The 26,256-nt window shown below is 46.7% G+C and overlaps 1 protein-coding gene across 3 annotated transcripts in view; it reads left to right on the top strand.

The window, feature by feature from the left end:
* Window positions 1–26,256, top strand: part of RXRA (retinoid X receptor alpha) — a 348,429-nt gene that overhangs the window by 140,167 nt on the left and 182,006 nt on the right. The window lies entirely within an intron of this gene.

Raw genomic sequence — 26,256 nt, 5'->3', positions numbered from 1 at the left:
GCCCGTTGGGACCTCTGGTATGAGTTGTCACAGTGATGGTGGAGGGGGTCGCCTGCATTGGGTGTAGAATCAATGTATACATGAGGCCTGGCCTTGTGTATGCTGTTGGCTCCTGTTGTGCAGCTCATGTAGGAATGCAGCTTTGTGACATATTTTTCTTGAGGGCGGAGCAGGCGTGGACTCGCAACTACCCCATGACGGGGGCACGTGGTGGAAAATGCAACACACACACACACACACACACACATGAAATGTGCCTTAACCACTTTCAGACCGGACCATTTTGCTGGCTTAAAGTGGTGGTGCCACCAAAAAAAAAATGAAAAGGTGCTTAAAATTCATAAAAAATAAAAAATAATTGGAAATTTTTTTTTTTTTACTCACCTCTAAATACCTGTTGCTAGGGGGGTCCCTCGTAATCTGCCTTCTTCCTTGCCCGGGTTGGTGACCTCATTTCCCCTCGCGCCGCACAGTCATCTGGGACCTGTCACGTGTCCCAGATGACTGTGCGCCGTATCGCGGCGCCCTGCGCCGCTCGCGCATGTACAGTGGGTGCCCGGCTGTGAAGCTTCACAGCCGGGTGCCCACAGTACGAATGACGGCGCCGTGAGCGGATCGGGGAATGAGGGGGGGGGGGGGGCTTCATTCCTCCGCATCGCTGGACCCTGGGACAGGTAAGCGTCCATCTATTAAAAGTCAGCAGCTGCAGTATTTGTAGCTGCTGACTTTTCATTTTTTTCTTTTTTTAGGGGTACCCCACTTTAAGACAAGACCACTTTTTGCGATTCGGCACTGCGTCGCTTTAACTGACAATTGCGCGGTCGTGCGACGTGGCTCCCAAACAAAATTGACGTCCTTTTTTTCCCCACAAATAGAGCTTTCTTTAGGTGGTATTTGATCACCCCTGCAGTTTTTATTTTTTGCGCTATAAACAAAAATAGAGCGACAATTTTGAAAAAAACGCATAATTTTTTACTTTTTGTTATAATAAATATCCCCCAAAAATATATAAAAAAAACTTTTTTCCCCTCAGTTTAGGCCGATACGTATTCTTCTACATGTTTTTGGTAAAAAAAATCGCAATAAGCGATTACTGATTTGGTTTGCACAAAAGTTATAGCGTTTATAAAATAAGGAATGGTTTTATGGCATTTTTATTAACATTTCACATGGAGCAGAGATCAGCGTCACTTGTTGCTAGGCAGAACGGGGAGATGCTGTTTACAACGGCATCTCCTAGTTCAGCCGCCCTGTGAGACGATCGCGGGTATGCGGGTGTGTGATCGAGTCCGCGGGACCCGCGACCGGACTCGCGGAGGTCCCGACCGGCACGCAGCCGGCGGCGCGCTCGCGATGGCAGGGCGCCAAATTTAAAGGGACGTACAGGTACGCCCATTTGCCTGCCCGTGCCATTCTGCCGACGTACATCGGCGTGCGCCGGTCGGGAAGTGGTTAAAGGGGTTGTAAAGGTAAAAAAAAAATTTTAAATAACAAACATGTTATACTTACCTCCACTGTGCAGCTCGCTTTGCCCAGAGTGGCCCCGAACCTGGTCTTCTGGGGTCCCTCGGCAGCTGTTTTAGCTCCTACTCGCAAGAAATAACCACCTTCATGCAAGCTCTCTCACGTGGTGGTTAGTTCTTGCCGACACGTTCGCGTGATACAGCCGACCCACCCCCCAGGCATGCCGCATCATTGGATGTGATTGGCAGCTGCGCGAGCCAATGGCTGAACTGCTTTCAATCCATCCACTCTAGCCAATCAACAGCCAGGCTGAGTGGCAAAGAGGACATCGGAGGGCGAGCGCAGCAGGTAAACGGGCTCAGGTAAGTAAAACTGGGGGGGCTGGGGCATCGTCGGATATTTTTTCACATAGGATGCATTAAGGTGAAAAAACGTGAACCTTTACAACCCCTTTAACGCATTGAGAACAAAAAAAAGAAACTTTCCTAGAATGTTTTTTTGGTACGATTCTTACCGCAGCCTACTAGGTTCACATCACTACTAGCTCCTGCTCTCTCATTTCTACTTACCTGAACTTCCAGTCTTCACAGGAAAGAGTTGCCATTGGACAGTGCAGGCTCCAGGAGGTGGGAGGAGAAGGGTAATGCTCTGCCTCCTAGGCTATAGGGCCCTTTGTTTCTATTGATGAATACAGTGTAAAGAGACACAGCTGTAGACTCTGCGTGCCGGGGTGGCTCCATAGAATACTGCCAAACAAAGGAGCCACCCTCAAGCAGAAAACCCAAGGCAGTGATCCTGGCAATAGCTTCAACTGGAGCATTAGAAAAGATTAAAAGATAAAGAAACTTCAAATTCAGTAAGTGATTAAATCAGCTGCTGAAAGTGCTTAAAGTGCTTAAAAGGTTTTAAAGTGGAAGTTCAGCCGTAACCTAACTAACTCTAAATCTACTTGCAGCCACTTTAACACAAATATCTAACCCTGTAAAGAGGAAATTGCTATACATACCTTTTCCTGAAGCCGACCCAGTCTGGTCTCCAGAGGTGGATGCTGTGTGCAAGAGACAACCAACAATGGCTGGGAAGTGATGTCACCCATAGAGTTACTATGGGGCTTCAGTTGTTGGCTGCCTCTCCTACACAGTGAAGCCACCTCTGACAGCTCGGGGTGGGCCCGGACCGGAGAGGCTTCGGAACCAGTAAGTAAAGTTCTTTACAAGGCTAGATAGATTTGTTTTAGAATGCGGGTGCAAGTAGATTTAGACCCCTTTCACACCAGGGCGTTTTTCAGGCGCTATAGCATTAGAAATAGCGCCCTAAAGAAGCTGCACCATTGTCTGTAGTGTGAAAGCCCTGAGGGCTTTCACACTACAGCGGTGCGCTGGCAGGACGTCAGAAAAAAGTCCTGCCAGCAGCTTCTTTGGAGCGGTGAAGGAGCGGTGTGTTTACCGTTCCTCCACCGCTGCTGCCCATTGAAATCAATGGGGCAGCGCTGTAATGCCGCCGGCAAAACGCCGATATTGCGGCGTATTGCCGGCGGTTTTAACCCTTTCGCGGCCGCTAGCGGGGGGTAAAAGCGCCCCGCTAGCGGCCGAAATGCGCCGCAAATCCGGCGGTAAAACGCCGCTAAACATAGCGGCGTTTTACCGCCGCCGCTATCAGCGGTGTGGTGTGAAAGCAGTCTTAGAGTTAGGTTATCGCTGAACTTCTGCTTTAATATTGCTTTAAGACATTAGCTGCTTTGTGTGTTATTGCACATCGTTACCGCTTACTGATTGGTTGCTAGAGGTTACAGCACATAATCTCCTCACTGCCTGCACACCATGGATTGGGGAGGTGAGGGGTCCTATTAATAGACAGAAAACTCATAGGGATCCTAGGACACTTGGGGTGGGAGGGTGTGATCAATTGGATTTTCCGATTTTTTATTTTTTTTGTTTGCTTTTTACCGACTACCAATATAAAGAGGAGTTTCAACACTGTCCACCAATGTAATAGGGGTTTACACTGACCACTAATGTAATAGGGGTTTACACTGACCACTAATGTAATAGGGGTTTACACTGACCACTAATGTAATAGGGGTTTACACTGACCACTAATGTAATGGAGGTTTACACTGACCACTAATGTAATAGGGGTTTACACTGACCACTAATGTAATGGGGTTTACACTGACCACTAATGTAAAAGAAGCATTCACAGTAACCACCAATATAAGGAGGGATTTACACTGACCACCAATGTAAGGGGACGTTCACACTGGCCACTAGTGGGAATGAAAGGATTGTACACCAAGCCCCAATGTAATGAGAAGATTTACACTGACCACTGAGACATTTAGCCTGCGTTCACATTTGTATGTGTTGGGAATGCATGCAAAATCACTTTCCTGACACCACAGAAATGTGCTGTCCTTTAGCACATACACAGCAGTGGCATTAATTGTTAATGACACCCTCACACATCTGCTGACTGGTGCCTTGGCACCGTGTGATTTTGAAAAAGGGGTTTCTTCCACAATTGTAGTGCATAGAGCAGCCCATTGAAATAATTGGACTGCCCTACACTCACCCTACATCTTTATCCACCTTGCCAGTACACCTTTGCATCCTGTAACCCATGCTAACCTCTGCGCCCCAAACCTCCCCCAGCCTTTCCACTTCACTCCCCTTTGACTCGATCTGCCTCCTCTACTCATCTTTGCAGCCACCTTCTATACCTCTATACATTCCCTCCTTGCTCACCTGTGCACCCCAAACTGCCTTCTCTGCCTACCTCTGCACACCCCACACTCCCTCCCCCCCACTAATTTGCTTACCTTTGCAGAACAGGCTGATGTTGGGCTTAATAACCACAGTTGTAGGCAGGACTTTTAAGCATGCCCCTTTATCACCCCAGTGGGCAGTATTCAGCAGAGGTGATGGTGGATATGACCTCGGAGGGGCATGATATACATATGAATATTGCCTATATTTACATATGAATGGTGCCGGTCCGCCGCTATTTACATATCAATGCTGCTGCTATTTACATATCAGTGCTGGTATTTACATGTAAACAGAGTCTGTCATCTGTACACAACAATAGGGCAGAGCTGGGTAGCATTAGTAACGGAACGTCACACTGAGATATGAGGACACAGCAGGGGACTAAAACCTCAAGGGACGAGGGAATTTAAACTGGGTTAGTTGGCAGCTGCTTTGGGTCCACAACATTGACAGGGCCCAGGGCAGCTGCCCCTTTTGCCCTGCCTTAAAGACAGCCCTGGACCTGGGAACAGTGAAGTGGTGTAATTTCAATGCACATGCCTCTGGAAAAGTAACTAGATGAGCTTCTGTTGTAGGACTGGCCTTCTTTTATAAGTGACCCTGTGGTCACATGAGTCATTATGGGTTTGGTTTAGGAGAATAGGTGTGTGCAGCCTATTGCATTAGGGTGTGCACCCCAAAGCTCAAAAACAGAGCAACAGAGGCAGTGGCTGGGGGGCGTACACATGCCACGGCGCCAGTGCAATATTTTGCATAGATAGAAGAAGCACATGTGAACGAGCCCTTTAAAGGAGAAGTCCAGCCTAAGCTTTTTAGGATGGGCTTCTCCTACAGGTCACGGGAGTGTAATTTGTTTTGCCCTCCTGTGACCCGTTTTCAGAGGAGAGTCGTCTGAAGTCTGCTCTCTGCTGATGTCCCTGCCATCAGTCAAGGCAGATCGTCATCCCAACTTCCAAGTCTGGATCCACCAGCTGCCTTGATTGATGGCAGTCTCGGAGTCTCAGCGAGATGGCCTCTCCCCGCCCCGCCAAAGCTCAGTGCTCCAGTGAGCGTGGAGGATCAGAGGAGAGACGCTGACTGACAGTCAGCAGCTTCCCTCTAAGGGATCTGTGAGAACTGAGCCATCGGTGGTGTTCGGTCGTTCGGTTCTCAGTGCAGAGACGGCAGGGGGCAGTTGCAGCAATTGGTCTGATACTCCATCCACCAAGGTAAGTATGAATCAAAAAAAAAAACATACTTCTCTTTTAATATTTGTTTTGTTTACTTCTTAGAATTGTATTTGGTTTTTATTTTTATCAGATATTTATTTATTTACATTTTTTGTGTGAAATACAAGGGGTCTAAATTGAGAAATGGACAGAGGACATGAATTCATCAGTCCCTTTTCATGCAGCCTCAGCTGCACAGATGAATGAATAAGAAGCGCTCACAGGCTTCTTGTTCATTCACAAACTGAGGCATTGATGATTGGACAAAGGAGCGATCAGTGCCGATCTCTCACTGTGTTCATTCTCTAAAAAGCTCATATCTACTGCCCCCTTACTGAAATGTCCCCCTGTGCGCCCGCAGCAGCTGCTGTTAAGAGAGGAGGGAAGCCAGCAGTGATAAAGGAGAGGGAGGCACAAAAGAGGGGGTGGGGGGGGGGGTTGCAGACAACAAGGGGAACGGGGAGCAGATACTAGAACTGAGCCCCCTGCAGTGCAGCCAGAGGGAGGGAGAGGAGAAGCCAGCAGTTCTGCAGGGGAAGGGACAAGAGTGTCTGCAATAAAGCAGCACAGCTGGTCCTCCTGCTTGGCAGGTGCGTGGCCCCCTTTTTGAACTGATAGGGCCCAGGCCTGGTACAGGTGGGCCAGCTGTATTGGTTTATCAGGGCCCATGGTGCACTGGGTGATTAGGGTGTGCCCTGGCACACCCCCTGCACATGCCTATGTTTAGGAGATCTACCTATTGACAGACTGGCCGGTGCGCTTGGCAGGTGGGCGGCCCCCTTTTTGAACTGATAGGGCCCAGGCCTGGTACAGGTGGGCCAGCTGTATTGGTTTATCAGGGCCCATGGTGCACTGGGTGATTAGGGTGTGCCCTGGCACACCCACTGCACACGCCTATGTTTAGGAGATGTACCTATTGACAGACTGGCCGGTGCGCTTGACAGGTGCGCGGCCCCCTTTTTGAAATGATAGGGCCCAGGCCTGGTACAGGTGGGCCAGCTGTATTGGTTTATCAGGGCCCATGGTGCACTGGGTGATTAGGGTGTGCCCTGGCACACCCCCTGCACATGCCTATGTTTAGGAGATCTACCTATTGACAGACTAGCCGGTGCGCGGCCCCCTTTTTGAACTGATAGGGCCCAGGCCTGGTACAGGTGGGCCAGCTGTATTGGTTTATCAGGGACCATGGTGCACTAGGTGATTAGGGTGTGCCCTGGCACACCCCCTGCACATGCCTATGTTTAGGAGATTTACCTATTGACAGACTGGCCCCTCCTGGCTTGTATGTGATGGCTACTTTGCTGCTTAGAGATAATAGATGGAGCACATTGCCTGCAGCAACATTGTAGCTGATTATATGGCCCTCCAAACAGTACAAAGCTGACACAGAGAGATACTGTAGCTGTTCATGTTCCATATTTATTACAGAACTCTGCCACGATTTGTTTGTGGCACAATGTCTGACCAACTCCGGGGGGCGTTTCTTTCCACTTCTGATCCAAATCCACTTGGGTTTGAAAAAGTGTCTTTCTGGGGTGAGGCTGGTTTAGTAGGAAGCGGTGCGCCGGCAGTCCTTTTTATAAGCAGGATGTTCTTACAGCAGTGACGATGCTCCAGAGGGAAGGAACAGCCACCTTTCGACACCGACGTCCTGAAAATAGCTGTGCTGGAAGCAGCAGACTGGGACGGAGGAACGGCCACTGGCAGCCGACGCGCCGCAGCTTTAGAAAGTTGACCGTGACGTTGGCCGGACGGATCGGCTGCTGTTTGCGTGAGAGCCAACACACTTGGAAGTAAACAAATAAGACTGGTGTCCCCGGCCGAGCAGGATGTATGCAGCGCCTCCCGCTCTCTGCAAAAGCTGCAAAATTGGATTTTATCTGTGGAAACATTCCGATCTCCAGTGTGAGGACGGAGCTGTTTATTCCCAGGCAGATTGAACTTCTTAAAGGCAATGACCTACATTTCTGATCTCTATAAAGCTGGGATTTCAGAAACGGCTTATTAAAGAGGAACTCCGCTAATCGCTCCCAAAATGGCTACAGAATATTACCTTAATCATCCTTTTACCAAGAAAAAACACTTAGAACTAAATGCAAAATATTTTTGTTTCTATTTTGGATAGAGTAAGGGAGGGTTGTAACCCCTGTCAGTCCCCCTCTCCCCCCCCCCACGTTCCATTGGGGTGGGGATTCCTTTCACTTCCTGTCCCATAGCTAAAACATGAAGTGAGAGGAAATTTCTCCAAAGTGAGTGAATCCCTGGTTGTCCCCATTGGAAGATTTCCCCAATATTCCTGACCTGATGGCAACCCATGATTTAGATTTTTTTTCCCCACTTTCTGTCACTGTGATGTTGATAAATAAGGCAAATGGAGAGGGTGGATCTCCCTAATGGGGGGCAAAGACAATAAAAACCTGACAGGTGTTCTAATTCCTTTTCACTCTATTCAAAGGTTTTCCCTTTCAGTTATACTTTATTAAAAACTATTATTGACGTGGTTATAGAAATGGTTTGAAATGGCCTATTATTTCCTATCACTACACCTAATGTTCTCAGGTGATTACCAATTCTATGTGGATTCTTGAATTCCATGACATGGCGATATGACAAATTTTGTTCCTTAGTAATAGCTTGCCATTTTAATCAATAGTTTTTATTAAAGTTTAAATTTTTATCAAGACAAATGACAGAAATTATGACTAAATAACAGATCAGTTACAGTAGTTAGATACATAGATAATAGTATCCAAAAATAATAAAAAATATAATATACAGAAAACCATATTAATTATCTCAATTATAATCGGGATAATAAAGATAACGATCGGAAGGTTATTAATACATCGATTGTGGAGACAATACACAAAAGTAATATCAATATTATCTTCATATATTTATATACTGCCAATTTAAGTAATTCAAAGATGATGAACCTAAATATATTCCCGAACACCCCTATGGGTGCTAAACTAATAGCTTGCCATTTTGATGGCTAGCAAAGTAATAAAGACTCCTTCTTTTTTTTTTTTTTTTTTTTTTTTATTATTTCTTTTTTTTTTTTCAAGTACGAAAGGCGAGGGCCGGAGCTAATACCTGCGGCTCGGCAGCTAGTCCCTACAAGAATATCAGAGGCAGTTGCTATGCAGTAAAAAGCAACAGCTTCGCTTTATTGCCCCGTGTGAGAGCATGTGACTTGAGAAGAGAGCTGTCGGCCTTTTTTTTTATAAGCTCTGACTTCCAGTGATTGAGGTCTGGTCCTGACCTTGAACCGATCTTGTTGCTTTGCCCTGCAATTGGTCACTTTGAATTGAAGTGCTCAGGAAACAAATATGGCGGCCACCATTGCCAATGTGTTTTCTAAGGTTTGGGTCGGGGATATGCAATTAGCGGACCTCCAGCTGTTTCAAAACTACAAGTCCCATCATTTCCTCTGCCTCTGGGTGTCATGCTTGTGGCTGTCAGAGTCTTGCTATGCCTCATGGGAGTTGTAGTTCTGCAAGAGCTGGAGGTCCGCTAATTGCATATCCCTGGCTTAGGTTTTCGTGGTGGACATTTCATTACTACTATAGCCACTGGCCTAGAACAACAAGCTTGTATATATTGTGTGCACCCTGTTATTCCAAGCCTTTGAGTGAAGAAAGGATGAGGACGACTGCTCCGCAGCCTGCACCTCCTGGTAATAGCAACTGCCGCGTTTCAATCGTCTTACTTCTGCTGTTTCGTGGTGTAAAAAAGAAGCATCAGATTGCTTGCAGGTGGTACATTCTCTGCGACTATTGGGGCCACTCTCATGTCGCCCCCACCTTCCTGCTTGTTAGCTGCAGAAAGTTAACTTTGAAGTTCTGCCAAAATATTTGATTAATCTCCTTTGCACCATTGCAGAGACACTGTGTAACCAGGCTGTAAGCGCCGTTAAAATGCTGCTTTCAACTTTTAATCTTATAAATATTTTTGCACCCTTTTTTTTTTTCTTAGGATGGATTCCTCTTTTAATGTTTTCCGTCATGGCTGAACACCTCTGCTTTTTATCTGGAGCTTTTAGGCTGGATAAATTCGGTCATCTGTGTGAAGTTTCTGAGCCTGACTTCAGGGTGTAGAGAGATGAGGAGGGGGTGGTGATCAGCGAGTAGAGGCCTAGAGCCACGGACTGACTTGGCACATCAACATTGCTTAGGACAACATCTTAATTCCTGCCCCCGTCTTTCAGGGGGCGTTTAAGAACTCTCGGCATGCGGCTGGTGATCAGGGCTACCTTGTCCGGCAAGCTCGTGTCCCATTATGTGGCTGTGTGCTATTAGAGGATTAGCCGCCTTTAGGCCTGTTTGGAGGCTTACGCAGATTGGCATCCCCTGTACAGCTGGGCTTATTAAAGAAGCGACCGAGGGCCTTGAATTGTGCAGTTAACCCCCCCAAGCCTGGTTTGTTTGGGGCCCCCCACCGGGCATCAGAGTGCGGGATTCTTTATTACAGTGCTGAAAACATAAAATCGTATGGACCCTTCGGCAATCCTTTAAGCGACGCTCTCATCAAGGTGCATGATTAATATGTCGCAGTTTTCATTATGGCCTGAATACACTACGATTCATAAAAACAAGATTTTCAGTAAAAGTGAATGCAGGATAGAGTAAAAAGTTAGAGTTTTTTTTTTTTTTTTTTTTTTTATAGTTCAAGTCTGGCTAAAAATTTCTTATGCCGCGTACACACGACCGGACTTTTCGAGGGACTAGTTCCGACGGTCTTTCGGACGGACTTTCCGAATGAACGGACTTGGCCACACACAAATCACACCAAAGTCTGACGGATTTGAACGTGATGACGTACGACCGGACTAGAATAAGGAAGTTCATAGCCAGTAGCCAATAGCTGCCCTCGCGTCGGTTTTTGTCCGTCGGACTAGCACACACACACGAAAGGATTTCTCGGTCCGGCGGAGTTCCGGTGAGAAAATTTAAAACGTGTTCTATTTCTAAAGTCCGCCGGATTTTTGGCAAGCAAAGGTCCGATGGAGCCCACACACGATCGAATTGTCCGACGGACTCGTTCCATCGGACCTTTGCGGTCAAAAAGTCCGGTCGTGTGTACGCGACGTTAGAGCGGGGAAGAGTTAGATCCCCTGTCAGTTTTCATTGCTGCTTGTGTGCTGGGGAGGTTTTCCCTCATTCCCTATGTGGTCAGTGCAGACATGAAATTACCATGGAAAGACTTGAATTAATATGAAATAGCCTCACTTTAAAATATGACTCCACTGTGTTTTGTTTTTTTTCTTTACGGGGGCTCATTCAGACGGCCAATTAACTCCAGTATGTGTGTGTGAATATTATGTGGAAAAGATTACTACGCTAGTAGTGTAAGAAAGAACATAGCCCAGTTGAGGTCCCGTAGGATGAAACGCGTTGGGTTACTGCCTACTAAGCCCTATACACTGTGTCTGTTTTACATGCTTTTTTGTCTGAAGTGATGTTTGTACTTTTTTATATTAAATCTCTACATTATATATATATATATATATATATATATATCTATATAGATATATATATATATATATATATATATATATATATATATATAATATATATGTGTATATATGTGTATATATATATATATATATATATATATATATATATGGGCTGAAACAACGAATCGATTAATCGATAACTAATTGATTAATTTCATAATCGATTGCTATTTTCATAATCGATTAATCGGCCAGTAACATAATGGGGTTAAAAAACAAACTAAAATTAGCCCTATATAGTACAACAATATAATCACTACTGTAAATATTACTTTCACAGTTCTACAGTAAAAAAAAATAAAAAATAAAAATGAACCCCTTCCAATAGTGATTATCTGCTTTTTTGTACTATAAAGGGCTAATTTTAGTCTTTTTAACCCCATTATGTTACTAAACATCTTAGGCCTGGTTCACATCTATATGTTTATTGGTGATTTTTGCAGAAACGCACTACAGTTCATTTACATGGTTTCCTATGGGACACGTTCACATCTGTGCTTTTTTTCAGCCGCTGCGTATTTGGAAAGGGTCAGGGACTTTTAACGCAAAACGGTGCTTTTTTTTTGGTTCAATATACTTCAATGGAGAAGCTGCAGAAAAGAATGTAACGAGTTTTTGCAGAAATTTATTTTTAAATCTGCCCAAAAAATGCAAAAAAAAACGCAAATTGCAGTAAAATCACGTGCGCAAAAAATCAAAACGCACAGCAAAAAGCACTGCAGAAACAGATCAAATGTAAAAACTGCATAGGTGTGCACTGAGCCTTATGCTGCGCCTCACGGATCAATTTTCAGGTGAGAATATTCAGCTGAAAAATCTTTGTACATTCGCTGAATGAAAGAATTTTTTGTTTGAAATTTTGCGCTTAATTTCTAAACAAAAACCACATACACTGTCTGAAAATTCCTTTGACCGAGAAGTTTTCTATTATTTCCAAATTTTTCCTTCACTGTGGTTGAAAATGGAAGTCAATTTGAAAAAAAGTTATTAACCGATTAATTGATTAATCGAAACAATAATCGGCCAACGAATGTACTGTATAAACAAAACTTTTTTTTCTTCAAGTTTTGCATAAAGGGAGGGAGGTTCAGAGGCTCTGTGAAGTTTTTATTGCTGTATGTGACCCTGTAGTGCAGGGATATGCAATTAGCGGACCTCCAGCTGTTGCAGAACTACAAGTCCCATGAGGCATAGCAAGACTCTGACAGCCACAAGTATGACACCCAGAGGCAGAGGCATGATGGGACTTGTAGTTTTGCAACAGCTGGAGGTCCTCTAATTTCATATCCCTGCTGTAGGGGAAATTCATCCCTCTATTTGTACTGGAGACCATCATTACTAAAATGAAAAGTGAAGAGAAATCCCAAATTTTAGGGTTATGCCCATAAGAAGAAGAGCCAATAGGGACGCATGTTCTGGGGACAACTGTCTAAAGTTGGCCATAGATGGGTGGAATTTCAAATGAAAATTCTCGGGAAAATAATTTTTCTCAAACATTAGCGGGTCAAATAGATGTTTGTTTTCGACCACAGTGGTAAGAATATCCGAAGGAGCAGGCTGGAGCAGGCTAACAAGTTGTTAACATATGTGTGTTTTTTTTTTCTTTTTGTTCAGCAAAGTCCAACTATTTCAAAATGAAATGTTAAAAGCAAAATGACAAATTCATCTTTGGAAAACTCTGAAGAATTTTAATTTGAAATTCTATCCATCTATGGCCAGCTGAAGAGGGGAGTTCCCTTCACTTTGAGGGGGCTTTCACACTGCTGTGCCCATAGCGTTGGTGGGAAAACGCTGCTATTTTTTTACCGTTGGATTTGCAACGCGTTTCGGCCGCTAGTGGGGCGCTTTTACCCCCCCCCGCTAGCGCCCGTGAAAGGGTTAAAATCGCCCGCAATAGCAGGCGGTATTGCAGTGCTGCCCCATTGATTTAAGTGGGGAGCCGCGGTGGAGGAGCGGTAAGCACATCGCTCCAAAGAAGCTGCTGGCAGGATTTTTCCCTGACGTCCTGCCAGCGCACCGCTCCAGTGTGAAAGCCCTCGGGAGCTTTCACACCGGAGACAATGGAGCAGCAGTTTGAGGGCGGATTGCAGGCGATATTTCTAACGCTATAGCGCCTGCAAAATGCCCTCGCTTTGAAAGGGGGCTGAGAGATTTCCTCTAACTTCCTGTTGCTTCTCTGAGCCAGGTGAAGGATATTCATCTCAACCATAGGCAGCAAAGGAGTAACCTAACAAAGCTTTTAACACTTTCCTGGTATTATCCAAAACTACAAAAACAAGTTGGTTTTACATACACTGTATTTGTGTGAGCATCATCATCCTTTGATGGCTGCATAAATGTTACTTTTTAGGTGCTCAGCAGGGGCGTAACTATAGGGGGTGCAGCAGTCGCGACCGCAACTGGGCCCTGTGCTGCAGGGGGCCCATGCAGCCCCCTCTACATATGGCTGGCAGCAGCATAGGCAGCTAGGGGTACCAGTGCACCATGCACACGGGTGGCTGGAGGTGGAGGGTGACTAGTAGAGCTCCATGCTCGACTATCGCACTGGCTGCTCTTTAGTTGTGCATTCCCCGCATGACCTGTGTCCTCGGCTGGCTCCTCAGAGTACCCCTCTCCTCCTCCATGCATTGCCGCTCAGTCCGATGTCTGTTCTCCCCAGTCAGAGTCCCCCTCACCCCCCCGAATCCGGCCCACACGGCACTGCATACTTCTCCCGGGTAAACAAACTTTAAGCACACAGATGCAGTGCAGCCCTATGAGACCCGACTCCCCAGAGGACACTGCAGGCTTGTCTGCCAGCCCCCCTCCTCCCCCGTCATACACAGATGACGAAAGGTCTTTCTGGGAGATATGCTGATCACCCGTCCAGCACACTGGATGGAGCCCAGGCCAACATGGATGAGTGCGCGGCCTGCAGCTTGGTCATGGTGAGTGAGAGGACCCCATCCCCCACACACCATTACTTACCCCCTCCATCTCCCCCTGGGGACAGGGGCCCCTTCTCACGTGGGGACAGGGACCCCCATCTCCCCTGGGGACAGGGACCCCTTCTCACCTGGGGGCAGTAACCTCATCTGCCCTGGAGAAAAGGACCTCATCTCTTCTGGGGACGGGGCCCCGATCCTGCCTAGGGACAGTCCCCCAATGGGGCACCTAAAAATAAAAAAATAAAAATAAAAAAAAACTACTGATGCCAGTGGTGGAACTACAAGGCTCACAAAACCATGCCCTGGAGTTCCACCGCCGGACTCGGAGGGAAGGGCCCTGGCTGGGGTTCAGGGGGGCCCTTCATGGTTTCTTGCATCGGGGTCCTGAAGGTTCTAGTTACGCCACTGGTGCTCAGGAACAATTTCTAGATTGTAAGCTCTAACGAGCAGGGCCCTCTGATTCCCTTTGTCTTAAATTGTATTGTATTGTAATGTCTACCCCAACGTTGTAAAGCGCTGCGTAAACTGTCAGCGCTATATAAATCCTGTATAATAATAATAATAATTTATAAAATTGGGAACATCATGTGTAATTATCTTCCCGTTTCTGGCCACCCTCAGATTAATAAGTCTGAAATACTTCCCATTAAAGATAACCGGGAGGATGGAGGGGGTGACCATCGGGGGGTTGTTTGTATGAAGGGTCTTTGCTACCCTGGAGAATACAGTTACCCCGGCTGTATCCTTATAGAGACTCTTGTAGGTATTATCAGTCACATCACGGATATTTGCCACAGGGCGCTCTGTGCCAGCTGTTTCCAGTAATATGGCAAAGCTGGCAGAGATTACCGGGGAGTCTGTGAGCTTGTAGCGAGAGTAAAAACCCAATTAGTGTCTTATCTCTTGGCTTATTCCTGGGAGCCCATTGAAGGAAACAGCAATTTAATGTACGTTCCTTGTCCTGTAAACGCTCTCACCACGCAATTACATCTGCCCGTTACAAGTTATCTGTCAGAATGCTGAGCGGCCGTCTATCTAGGGCCGCTATGAAGTCTTCTGCAATAGGAAATTATATCGGCGCGGCCTTTGCTAATGACCGTACCGCAAAGTTCTACCAAGTGGGAGGTGGATGTTTTTCATGTATTAAAAGGAATTTTCTGTTGGGCTCTAGATGTATCTGATTCCCTCATTGATGATGATTATTATTATTCATTATTTTTACTATCGCTCACTATAAATAAAACCATCTTTTACATTCTTCCTGCATGTTGGTGGGCGGACAGCATAAGCAGTGCAGTTTCTTCTGCCATCTTTGAGATGTGGAAGTTTCTCACTTCTTCATTACATTATCTTTTACCAGCTGTATATCCGTTTTGTTTGTCATTGGTGACTTCTTTTGTATTGATTTAGCTTTAAATGCTACTAAGGCCTCATACACACGGACGTTTTTTACAGCAGCTTTTTTGGAGCTTTTTTTGCTGCTTAAGGGCCGGTTCACACAGCGAGCCGCGGCGAGGCGTCTCCGACTTACCTCGCCGCGACTTGCGGGGAGCTCAGCGGCGACTTGCAGAGGACTTCTGCATAGAAGTCAATGCAAGTCGCCCCCGAAGTCGCCCCGAAGTAGTACAGGAACCTTTTTTCTGAGTCGGAGCGACTCGAGTCGCTCCTCTCAGAACGGTTCCATAGTACTGAATGGGGGCGACTTGCGGGAGCGAGGCGAGGCGAGCCGTGTCGCCTCGCCTCGCGTCGCAGTGTGAACCGGCCCTAAAGCGGGAGTCCGCCGTTTTTTTTTTTTTTAAAAGCCAGCAGCTACAAATACTGCAGCTGCTGACTTTTAAAATAATGACACTTGCCCGCCCAGCGCGCCCGCGATGTCGTCACCCGAAGCCGATCTCTCGATTGTCTCTCGGGTGCTGCCGCCGCCGTCTTGGGTATGGGAATCAGGAAGTGGAGCCTTGCGGCTTCATTTCCCGGTTCCCTACTGCGCATGCGCGAGTCGCGCTGCGCAATAAGGATGGTCCCCGCTGTCTCTGGGATCCGTGTGTTTCCCAGCAGGCAGCGGGGGACCTTCGGAAAGGGGTGTAGATTCTGCGGAAAGGGGCGTAGCTTCTGCAGAATCTACGCCGGAAGTGGGTGCAGATACCTGTGTTGTACAGGTACCTGCACCCCCCTCCCCCCTGAAAGGTGCCAATTGTGGCGCCAGAGGGGGGGATGGTTCCAATGAGCGGAAGCTCCACTTTAGGGTGGAGCTCCGCTTTAAAGTGGCGTTGCCACCAAAAAATAAAAAAATAAAAAAGTGTTTAAAAAGCTTAAAAAAAATAAAATAATTGGAAAAATAATTTTTTTTTTACTCACCTCTAAATACATGTTGCTAAGGGGTCCCTCGTAGTCTGCCTTCTTCCTTGCCCGAGCTGGTGACATCACTTCCCCTTGCGCCGCACAGTCATCTGGGACTTGTCACATGTCCCAGGTGACTGTGCAGCGTATCACGGCGCCCTGCCCCGATCGGGCATGCGCAGTGGGTGCCCGGCTGTGAAGCCACAGCCGGGTGCCCACAGTACGAATGACGGCGCCGCGAGCGGAGCGGGGAACAAGGGGGGGGGCTTTGTTCCCCGCATCGCTGGTCCCTGGGACAGGTAAGTGTCCGATTATTAAAAGTCAGCAGCTGCAGTATTTGTAGCTGCTGACTTTTAATAATTTTTTTTTTTTTTTAGGGGCACCCCACTTTAAGAAGGCAACTCCATGTTATTCAATGGACTCATACACACCATGGCGTTTTTGAGCTGTAACAGGCATGGTCGTTTTTAAGCTCCCAAAAAAAAAAAAAAACAAGGACCAGCGCCTTCAGAGGCTCCAGCGTTAGAGAAGTTTTGACGCTGACACCGAAAAAAGCTCAAAAACGCGCATTAACGCTATACCGAAGTTTTGTAGCGTCAGCGTTTTTAAGCTGTAAAAATGTTTATGTGGGTAGTTTGAAAAAGTGGAAAATAGCAGAGGGATGTTTTTTTTTTTTTTTTAAACGCGCCTTAGCGTTAATGCTTAAAAGCGTTGTTAAACCGCGAATTGACGCCAAATCAAAATGCTAATAAAATCACGTTTTTAACGCTGCTTTTTTCCCAGGTGGTGTTACTAGCTTTTCAGCCTGTTTTTTTTAAAACATCCGTGTGTATGAGGCCTGAAGCTAAAACAGCTTTGATGCATCCTCTGAGAAAAAAGGAGCATGCAACAAGTGCAACAGGGGCCGCTCCCTAACAAAGGTAAATGGAGTAAAGAAAAGGCAACCATGTGCCACTTGTATCGAGTACACAGTAACTGATCATTTTTTTTAGTCAAACAGTCACATTTAGACCCCTTTCACACCACACCACCCATAGCGTGGGCGGTAAAACGCCGCTATTTTTAGCGGCGTTTTACTGCCGGATTTGCGCCGCATTTCGGCCGCTAGCGGGGCGCTTTTACGCCCCGCTAGCGGCTGAGAAAGGGTTAAAACTGCAGGCAATACACCGCAATAGCGGCGTTTTGTCGGTGGTATTACAGCGCTGCCCCATTGATTTCAATGGGGAGCAGCGGTGGAGGAGCGGTAAACACACCGCTCCTTCACCGCTCCAAAGAAGCTGCTGGCAGGACTTTTTTCTGACGTCCTGCCAGCGCACCGCTGTAGTGTGAAAGCCCTCGGGGCTTTCACACTACAGACAATGGTGCAGCTTTTTTAGGGCGGATTGCAGGCGCTATTTCTAACGCTATAGCGCCTGCGAAACGCCCTGGTGTGAAAGGGCTCTAAAAAGTACACCAATGAACCAATTAATACATAGATATATATCAAACCCAAAGCTAATAATCCAGGCACTGCCAGAGTCAAGCGGAGGTCAGTCCATGAAGATTTCTAGCATACATCCCAACATGTTTCGGAAATTTTATTGGTACATATTTTCCTTCATCGGGGGGGGGGGGGGGGGGAGATTTATACTTGTGGGTGATTTTATCTGCAACATAGATATAGTTACATAGTGTTTGTATAATAGTACATATTAATAATAATAAGCTATATAGTATTTGGGCTTAAAGGTACTTGCATATAGTGTTCATTGAAAAGACATGGGGAATGCGGGGAATCCATATTGCAAGTACGAGAAGGAAGCTATTGGCTACTGGCTATTGAACTTCCCTTTTCTAGTCCCGTCGTACGCGCTGTACGTCATCGCGTTACAAATCTCCGGACTTTCTGAGTGTCCGTGTGTGGTTAAGTCCGTTCGTTATAAAGTCCGGCGGACAGGGGCGTAACTATAGGGGGTGCAGCAGTCGCGACCGCAAATGGGCCCTGTGATGCAGGGGGCCCATGCAACCCCCTCTACATATGGCAGGCAGCAGCATAGGCAGCTAGCACACACTATTACATACCCCCTCCATATCCCCCTGGGGACAGGGACCCCTTCTCACCTGGGGGCAGTAACTTCATCTGCCCTGGAGAAAAGGACCTCATCTCTTCTGGGGACGGGGACCCAATCTTGCCTAGGGACAGTCCCCCAATGGGGCACCTAAAAATGTAAAAAAAATAAATAAATAAAAACTACTGATACCAGTGGTGGAACTACAGGGCTCACAGAGGTCATACCTGTGACCACGCCCTGGAGTTCCACCGCCGGATTTGGAGGGAAGGGCCCCGGCTGGGGTTCAGGGGGGCCCTTCATGGTTTCTTGCATCGGGGCCCTGAAGGTTCTAGTTACGCCACTGCCGGCGGATTGTTTGCCGGATTGTTTGCTGCACCAATTCCGCCGGACAATTCGATCGTGTGTACGCGTGTGTTATGGTGAGCCCAGTCATCACTCAAGCTGGCGGATAATGAAGTGGCAGCAATTTTACTGGACAGAGGTGGGGATTTTATGAGAAGATATTAAAATTATACAGCAGAATTGCAACCTTTCCGTCTCCACCCAAACATATAAAAATATTTTATATTGTATTGCTGGGCTTTATTTCCTTTTATGTGCGGAATGGTTTTGGCTGCATTTGTGGATGAGTTGACCATTCGGTGATATTACCCAGATAAGTCCTCCACCGTCAGCCTTTCCGCAAATGATTATGTACAACCTGTCTTCAGTTTACTCTGCCTTCTTCTGTCTGCAGGCTTGTACAAAAATGTTCATTGTTAGTCGGGATTCAGTCTATTCTTTTTGCCTTCTTTATTAATGGATGTTACTGCCGGACCTGCGCACACTTGGCAGTTCAACGTTGTAAACAGGGCAGAATCTTGCAGTAACAGAGTTTTTTGGAAAATGCAGCTGAAGATATTAAATATTTGTTGGAAGTTCTGTGGTTATCCCCTCATGTTCAGGTCACAATGAATTGAGAGAGGAAGTGCAGTAACAAAGCAGACAGAGGTGGACTAAGCCCTTGTACACACGGTCGGAAATTCCGACAGAAAATGTCCGATTGGACCGTGTTGTCGGATAATACGACCGTATGTGGGCTCCATCTGACTTTTTTCCGTCGGAATGTCCGACCAACAAAGTTTGAGAGCTGGATATAAAGTTTTCCGACAACACGGTCGTAGAGAATTCCGATCGGACAAAGTGCCACACATGCTCAGATCAAATTCCTAGACCAAAGCTATTGGCTACTAGCCTGAACGTAGTCCCGTTGCGACGAACAAATGTCATCACGTTCTGAACGATCGGATTTTCCGACAACTTTGTCCGACCGTGTGTATGCAACACAAGTTTCGGAAAAAATCCGTTGGAAAAAATTCAACGGATTTTGTTGTCGGAATGTCCGACCGTGTGTACAAGGGCTAAGAGCTTGCACATCGAGCTTCCACAAGGCAGTGTGTTGGGTGAATTCATACAGATGGGTGTGATGGCTCATGTCTCAGCATAACAAAAGTGACATCATTCTCGGCTTATATGTCTATGGTGATGTCATGAAGATGTAGGAGGGGCTTTGTGGGACTTCATTGAGGAGACTGGACGGCCATATTTTATTACTCAACAGTAGCAGTTTACAGCACCAAAACAAATGTGATATTGTTGTATATACCTTTTACATCTACTTATTAAGGTGTCTAGCTTCAGGTGATGCATAGAGATGAAACAAATCCTCCTACATAAGTTGTACCTGTTTATCTGCAGCCGACTCTTTTCTACACTCGTTCAAAGTGAGCAGTTTATGCAGCATTTCATTTCTCGGCAGGCATCTGATGTCACACACTGCACAGCACAGAGCAGCGCGGTGAGTGTAATCTGAGACCTGAGTGGAGGAAATGGAAACTCCACCCTCTACACCAGGGATATGCGATCAGCGGACCTCCAGGTGCATATCCAAACACAAATGTAATATATTACAGATGACCAATCATCAGATGTGCCTTTTCCCTTGTAATGAAGCCAGTAACATACTTCCTGTCTTAGAATGGCTACAATCACTCCTGAACCGTATTTAAGGAGAAGCAATGTAGCCACCCTTGGAAAGCAGCATTGTCAGCAGGCTTTTTTCCTTGTTTTTTTTTACCTGGTGATCAACCCAGTAAGGGCACTTTCACATGAGCTTTCCGATCAGGTCCACCCGTCAGTTTTTCAGGCGGACCTGATCAGACACTTCATTCACCCCTATGGGGCAGCGGATGTCAGCGGGAACATGTCCGCTGATACCCGCTGATATCCGCTCCGCCAAATGCAGAGGGATGATGACCCTATTGGATCGGGACGGGTGAAAATGGGCAGGCTGTTCGTTTTTTTCATCTCATCTCCCCATAGAGGAGAGCGGGACTCTGACTCTTCTTGGTGAGTGGCGACGGACCTGTCGTCCGCCTGCTCAGCGGGGATCGGAGGATCGATCCCCCCGCTGAACAAAGAGGAGTCCGTCAAACGGACAAGCCCGCGTGAAAAGGAGCCCTGGTCAGTTATTTTGCAACTTCAAATGTAACTTTACTCTCCCAATCAACATTGATTATTTTTAATCCTCATGCTGCTAGCATTAGTAAATAGGAAAGTATATCATATTTACCGATTTTATATTACATTTCTTCAGTTACTTCCCGGTTTGTGATACGTTGCAGATCACTAGCCCTTGGTGTGGCGACTGCCTTTTTTTCCCCATGGCTGTCACCCTAGGCTGCTCTCCTGATATGGACTACACGTGTCCATGTCTCCATCTCCATTATATGGGGGGGGGGGGGGAGATTGCATAATATAGCTAAGATGAAAGCTATTCTTAGGTGTGACTCGAAGGAAGTGCCTGAGCTTCAGGCGTTTTGCTTTAGGCAACAAAGCTCAGATGTGAACAGGTGCCATTGAAATAAATGGGATTTTGTTTTTTGGGCGTTCTGGAACTTTTGAGATGAGCGTTTTACTAGCTGAAAACACTCAGGTGTGAATGCAGCCTAATGTCGCGTACACACGATCGGAATTCCAGCCAGAAAAACACAGATGAGAGCTTTTCACCGGAAAATGCGACCGTGCGTACGCTCCATCGGAATTTAGCTGTCCGAATTTCCGCCAACCAAAACATGATAGCATGTTCTCAATTTTCCAGACGGAAAAACTTTCTATCGATTCTGATCATGTGTATGCAATTCCGACACGCCAAAAATCACGCATGCTCAGATTCAACTAAGAGACAGAAGCTATTGAACTTCCTTTTTCTAGTCGCATCGTACGCTTTGTACGTCACCGCGTTATAAATGATCGGAATTTGATGTGACCGTGTGTAGGCAAGACAGCTTGAGCCGAATTCCATCGGAATAACCATCAGAGCTTTTTCCGACGAGAATTCCGATCGTGTGAACGCGGCATTAGGCTGATATGGACCGATCAAAATTTGACTGGTTCAACAGGTACAAGCAGTGTGTGGCCGACCCTGTTCATTAGATCGACTTCTGTTGGAAACCTATGATCAGCGGTTGCAACTGTTGATCAGTGGGTTTTGACAGCTCCAGGTCCCAATGTCAGGATACAGTGTCCCAGCAGGGGGATTCCTCCAACCCCCTCTCTTGTGTGGATGAAAGAATCTGTTTAATGTTTGTTTTCGTTTTATTTTGCTATGGCCAGTTTAAAGTGGTTTTAAACGTTTTTACCGTTCTATGCATGAAGGTAAGAAACCTTCTCTGTGCAGCAGACCCCCCAGTACTTACCTGAGCCCCATCGCAAGCCAGAAATGTGCATGAGAAGCCTGGGCTTTCCGGTGACCAGGGGCGGACTGACCATTCGGGCACTGCCGGAGGGCCCCATGCCATTAAGGGGCCCCATCAGGGTTGCCAGCCTCAATAAAACCAGGGACAGTATGTAAAAGTCTGTGTTTAAAAAAAAAAAATCCCAAGATTATAGCTGCCCCGCCTCCCCAGTACCTTTTCAGTGTGTGTATGTGTATTCTGTGTGTGTGTACTATGTGTGTTTATTGTGTGTCTGTGTGTGTATACTGTATGTACTGTATGTGTGTGTGTGTGTGTGTGTATACTGTGCGGCCCCATAATCTATTGCCTGGTTGCCCCATAATCTTCTATTGCCCAGGGGCCTCATAATCTTCTCCTATTGCCCAGGGGCCCCATAATCTCCTATTGCCTGGGGGCCCCATGAGTTGTCAGTCCGCCCCTGTCGGTGACTCTCCCTCCTCATTGTCTGAGACAGCAGCGGGAGCCAATCAATTACAGCCAGTGATCCAATGCGGAAGGAGGGGGCGGGGTCAAGCCATGGCTCTGTGTGAATGGACATGGAGAGCAGAGGCTCGGGAGCGAGCATACATGGGTGCCCTCATAGTAAGCTGCTTGCTCTGGAGACACACGACAGGTAGGAGGGGCCAGATGCGCCGGAAGGAGGCCCAAGAGGAGAAGGATTGTGGCTGCTCTATGCAAAGCCGCTGCAAAAAGCAGTTAAGTATAACATGTTTGTTATTTTTTTTTAAATGCCTTTTTAATATCACTTTAACACTACCCTCTCCCCTTGACTGCTGGCCAAAGGTGGCTCTGTTGCTCCTTCATCCAAAACGGGGACACTAATATAGTAAGTGTGTCATTGGCCAGATCTCTAGGTGTCAATAAGCCTATTATAAATGCAGGCAACACATTTAAGGATTGATAGGCTAATATGGTATATTGTTGCTTTGGATTTAATACGGCTTTAAAATGCTATTATTGATAACTTGATACATCTATAGAGTCTGCCAGACAGACATTGCCCAACAGCTGGCCCAAAACGCCTTTACAGGGATTTTGCGCTATGCTGTGAGATCTTATGCAGAGATTTGCAGTGGTGGGGGGGGGGGGGGGGGGGGGTGAAGGGTTTTTTATCTGCAAACTTCAAGTCTTTAGGAAGAAATCTGATCCCCACATCTGTCGGGGAATGGATTTACAGATTCCTTGTCCATCCCATTGCCGGCATCGGTCTTGTTGCTTGAGATACTCTTCCCATATATATACCATGATGTAACCCTTCCTGCAAGTCTCTATTCTAGAATGTTATTGCTACAAGGAACTTTTGTAAATGAAAGGTTCACCCTCTTTATTTATTTTTTTGGTCACCAATATAACTGTGACAATAAATTATGCAAAATGTTATGCCGCGTACACACGACCGGACTTTGAGGGACTAGGTCCGACGGTCTTTTCGACGGAGTTCCGATGGACTTTCCGAATGAACGGACTTGGCCACACACAATCACACCAAAGTCCGACGGATTCGAACGTGATGACGTACGACCGGACTAGAATAAGGAAGTTCATAGCCAGTAGCCAATAGCTGCCCTAGCGTCGTTTTTTTTTCCCGTCGGACTAGCACACACACGAACAGATTTCTCGGTCCGGCGGAGTTCTGGTGGAAAAATTTAAAACATGTTCTATTTCTACAGTCCGCCGGATTTTTGGACAGCAAAGGTCCGATGGAGCCCACACACGATCGAATTGTCCGCCGGACTCGTTCCGTCTGACCTTTGCTGTCAAAAAGTCCGGTCGTGTGTACGCCGCATTACTGTTGTCACAGGGACAAGAGGCGAGGGGACAGCTGGGCAGAAACTATGCAGATTTCATCTGATTATTGATGGACCGGCATAAATTTGCTTTATGGGCAGCCCAATTGCCAACGTTCCACCTGACTTTATTCGACTACAAAATCAAATGAGCCGGAGCAAGAAATTGTCACCTGATTGGTGGTGCCGGATTTCGAAATTCAATAACTACAGCCAGTGATTAATCCATCTGTGCTGTATATTGTGCATGGGGGGAATCTGTTCAATGGCTATCTTTAAAGTGGATGTAAACCCTCACACTCAGTGATGTGAACAGCCTCCGATGATACACAGATGAAACAAATCATCCTACATAAGGTTTACTTGTATGTCTGCTGTCTTCAGCTTTCTATACTCTTTAGAAAGTGCACATCGTGTTAGAAATGTTTCTTCCTGTTTCAGCAGTGGGAGGGCAGTCTGGGCAATACACTGTGTGACAAGCAAAATCTCCTGCTTTTGAAAGTGATATGACGGCAGTGGATGTTGCCTAGGATTTCTATGGCTCCCGGTAAATGCACAGACCTTGCCGCCCTCCACGGGACAGGGGACACCCAATGGAACACTGTAGAAAAAAAGAAGAGTGCGCACTGACCTTGTGATGTTTATTGGTACACAAAGAAAGGAAATATACTCAAACAAGTAGGTCAGTAGGTCCACAATGGACACAAAGCAACCAGGTGACCGGGACTGTGTCCAGCATGCTGGAGAACCTTCCAGGTGGCCGACACCTTTGGAGAGGGAGATCCCCTCTCTTCCTCAGAGCCTATCTGTGATGTTGCATTGACGCATTCATCTCATTTTATTGTGTGGCAGCTGATTGGAGGAAAGGCACCCCCCCCCCCCGCCCCTCCTCCACACAGGCAGAGGAATGAAGAAACTTGCACAGCTGTACTGTGAGTAGACAACCCCTCTGCTAATCTAGGTAACAAGGTGTTACTGAGACACCGTGGGGGAAAATCGTGGGGGAACTCCGCCGAAAGACCGTCGGGAAGACCGTCGGATCTAATCTGCCGGAAAGTCTGGTCGTGTACGCGGCATTACAGTTTCACTTTTGTCAGTACGGAGGACCTTTGAAGCAGAGAGTTTCCTCTGGTAAAAGAATCTTGGGCTATATACACTTTATTGCCAAATGTTTGTCCAACCTAAATAGGACCCCTTTCACACTGGGGCATTTTTCGGGTGTTTTTCAGGCGCTTTAGCATTAAAAAAAGCACCTGTAAAGCGCCTGAAAGAAGCCGCAACTGCAATCCCAATGTGAAAGCCCGAGTGCTTTCACACTGAAGCGCTGTGCTGGCAGGGCGTCAAAAAAAGTCCTGTAAGCAGCTTGTTTGCAGCGCTTTTGGAGCGGTGAATACAACGTTCCTAAAGCTCCCCTTCCCATTGAAATAAATGGGAAGCGCCTGTAAAACGCCTGAAAAGCGCTATTGGCAGCAGCGTTTTGTGGGCGCTTTTAACCCTTTATTTGGCCACTAGCGGGGGTTAAAAGCACCCCAATAATGCTTGAAAAAAACACTGGTAAAGTTCTGCTAGTTTAAGCGGCGCTTTACGAGTGTTTTTCGGGCACTGACATTGTGAAAGGGCTCTTAAAGCACTCGGGCTTTCACTGCAGATGAGGCTTCTTTCAGACCCCTTTCACACCAGGGCATTTTGCAGGCGCTATAGCGTTTGAAATAGCGCCTGCAATCCGCCCTAAAGAAGCTGCACCTTCATTATGTGTAGTGTGAAAGCCCTGAGGGCGCTGGCAGGACGTCAGAAAAAAGTCCTGCCAGCAGCTTCTTTGGAGCGGTGTGTTTACCGCTCCTCCACCGCTGCTCCCCATTGAAATCAATGGGGCAGTGCTGTAATACTGACGGCAATACGCCATTAACCCTTTCTCGGCCGCTAGCGGGGGGTAAAAGCGTCCCACTAGTGCCCACGATATGGGCAGTGTGGTGTGAAAGGGGTCTAAAGCGCTTTTCAGGCGCTTTTTTAATGCTAAAGCGCCTGAAAAATGCATGAAAAACGGCCCAGTGTGAAAGGGGTCTAAATCTGTTTGATATCCCGTTCCACAACAATGGGCATTGGTATGTCAGAGCTCCGTATAGTCAAACTATGTCTCGATGGAGCTGGTTTTACGCAAAGGGGTACAGCAGGGGTCTCCAAACTTTCAAGGCAAAGGGCTAGTTTACTGTCCTATAGGCTTTAAGGGGGCCGGACAATGTCCAGTGGGAGTAGAAAATGCTCTGCATCAGTGCCCCATCATTGGTTTTGATGGAAGGAATAGTGCCCCATTGTTGATATCAATGAGAAGAATAGTGCCTCATTGATGATGATAGTATGTGGAACAGTGCTCCATCATTGGTGTCAGTTGGTAAAATAGTGTCCCAAGGGCCATATAAAGG

The sequence above is a fragment of the Lithobates pipiens genome, unplaced genomic scaffold, assembly GCF_037356315.1.
Source record: "Lithobates pipiens isolate NorthernLeopardFrog02 unplaced genomic scaffold, aLitPip1_a1.2 Scaffold_11, whole genome shotgun sequence".
NCBI classification, from domain to species: domain Eukaryota; kingdom Metazoa; phylum Chordata; class Amphibia; order Anura; family Ranidae; genus Lithobates; species Lithobates pipiens.
Note: the sequence above shows the minus strand (reverse complement) of the source record. Positions and strands in the feature narration are given on the sequence as shown.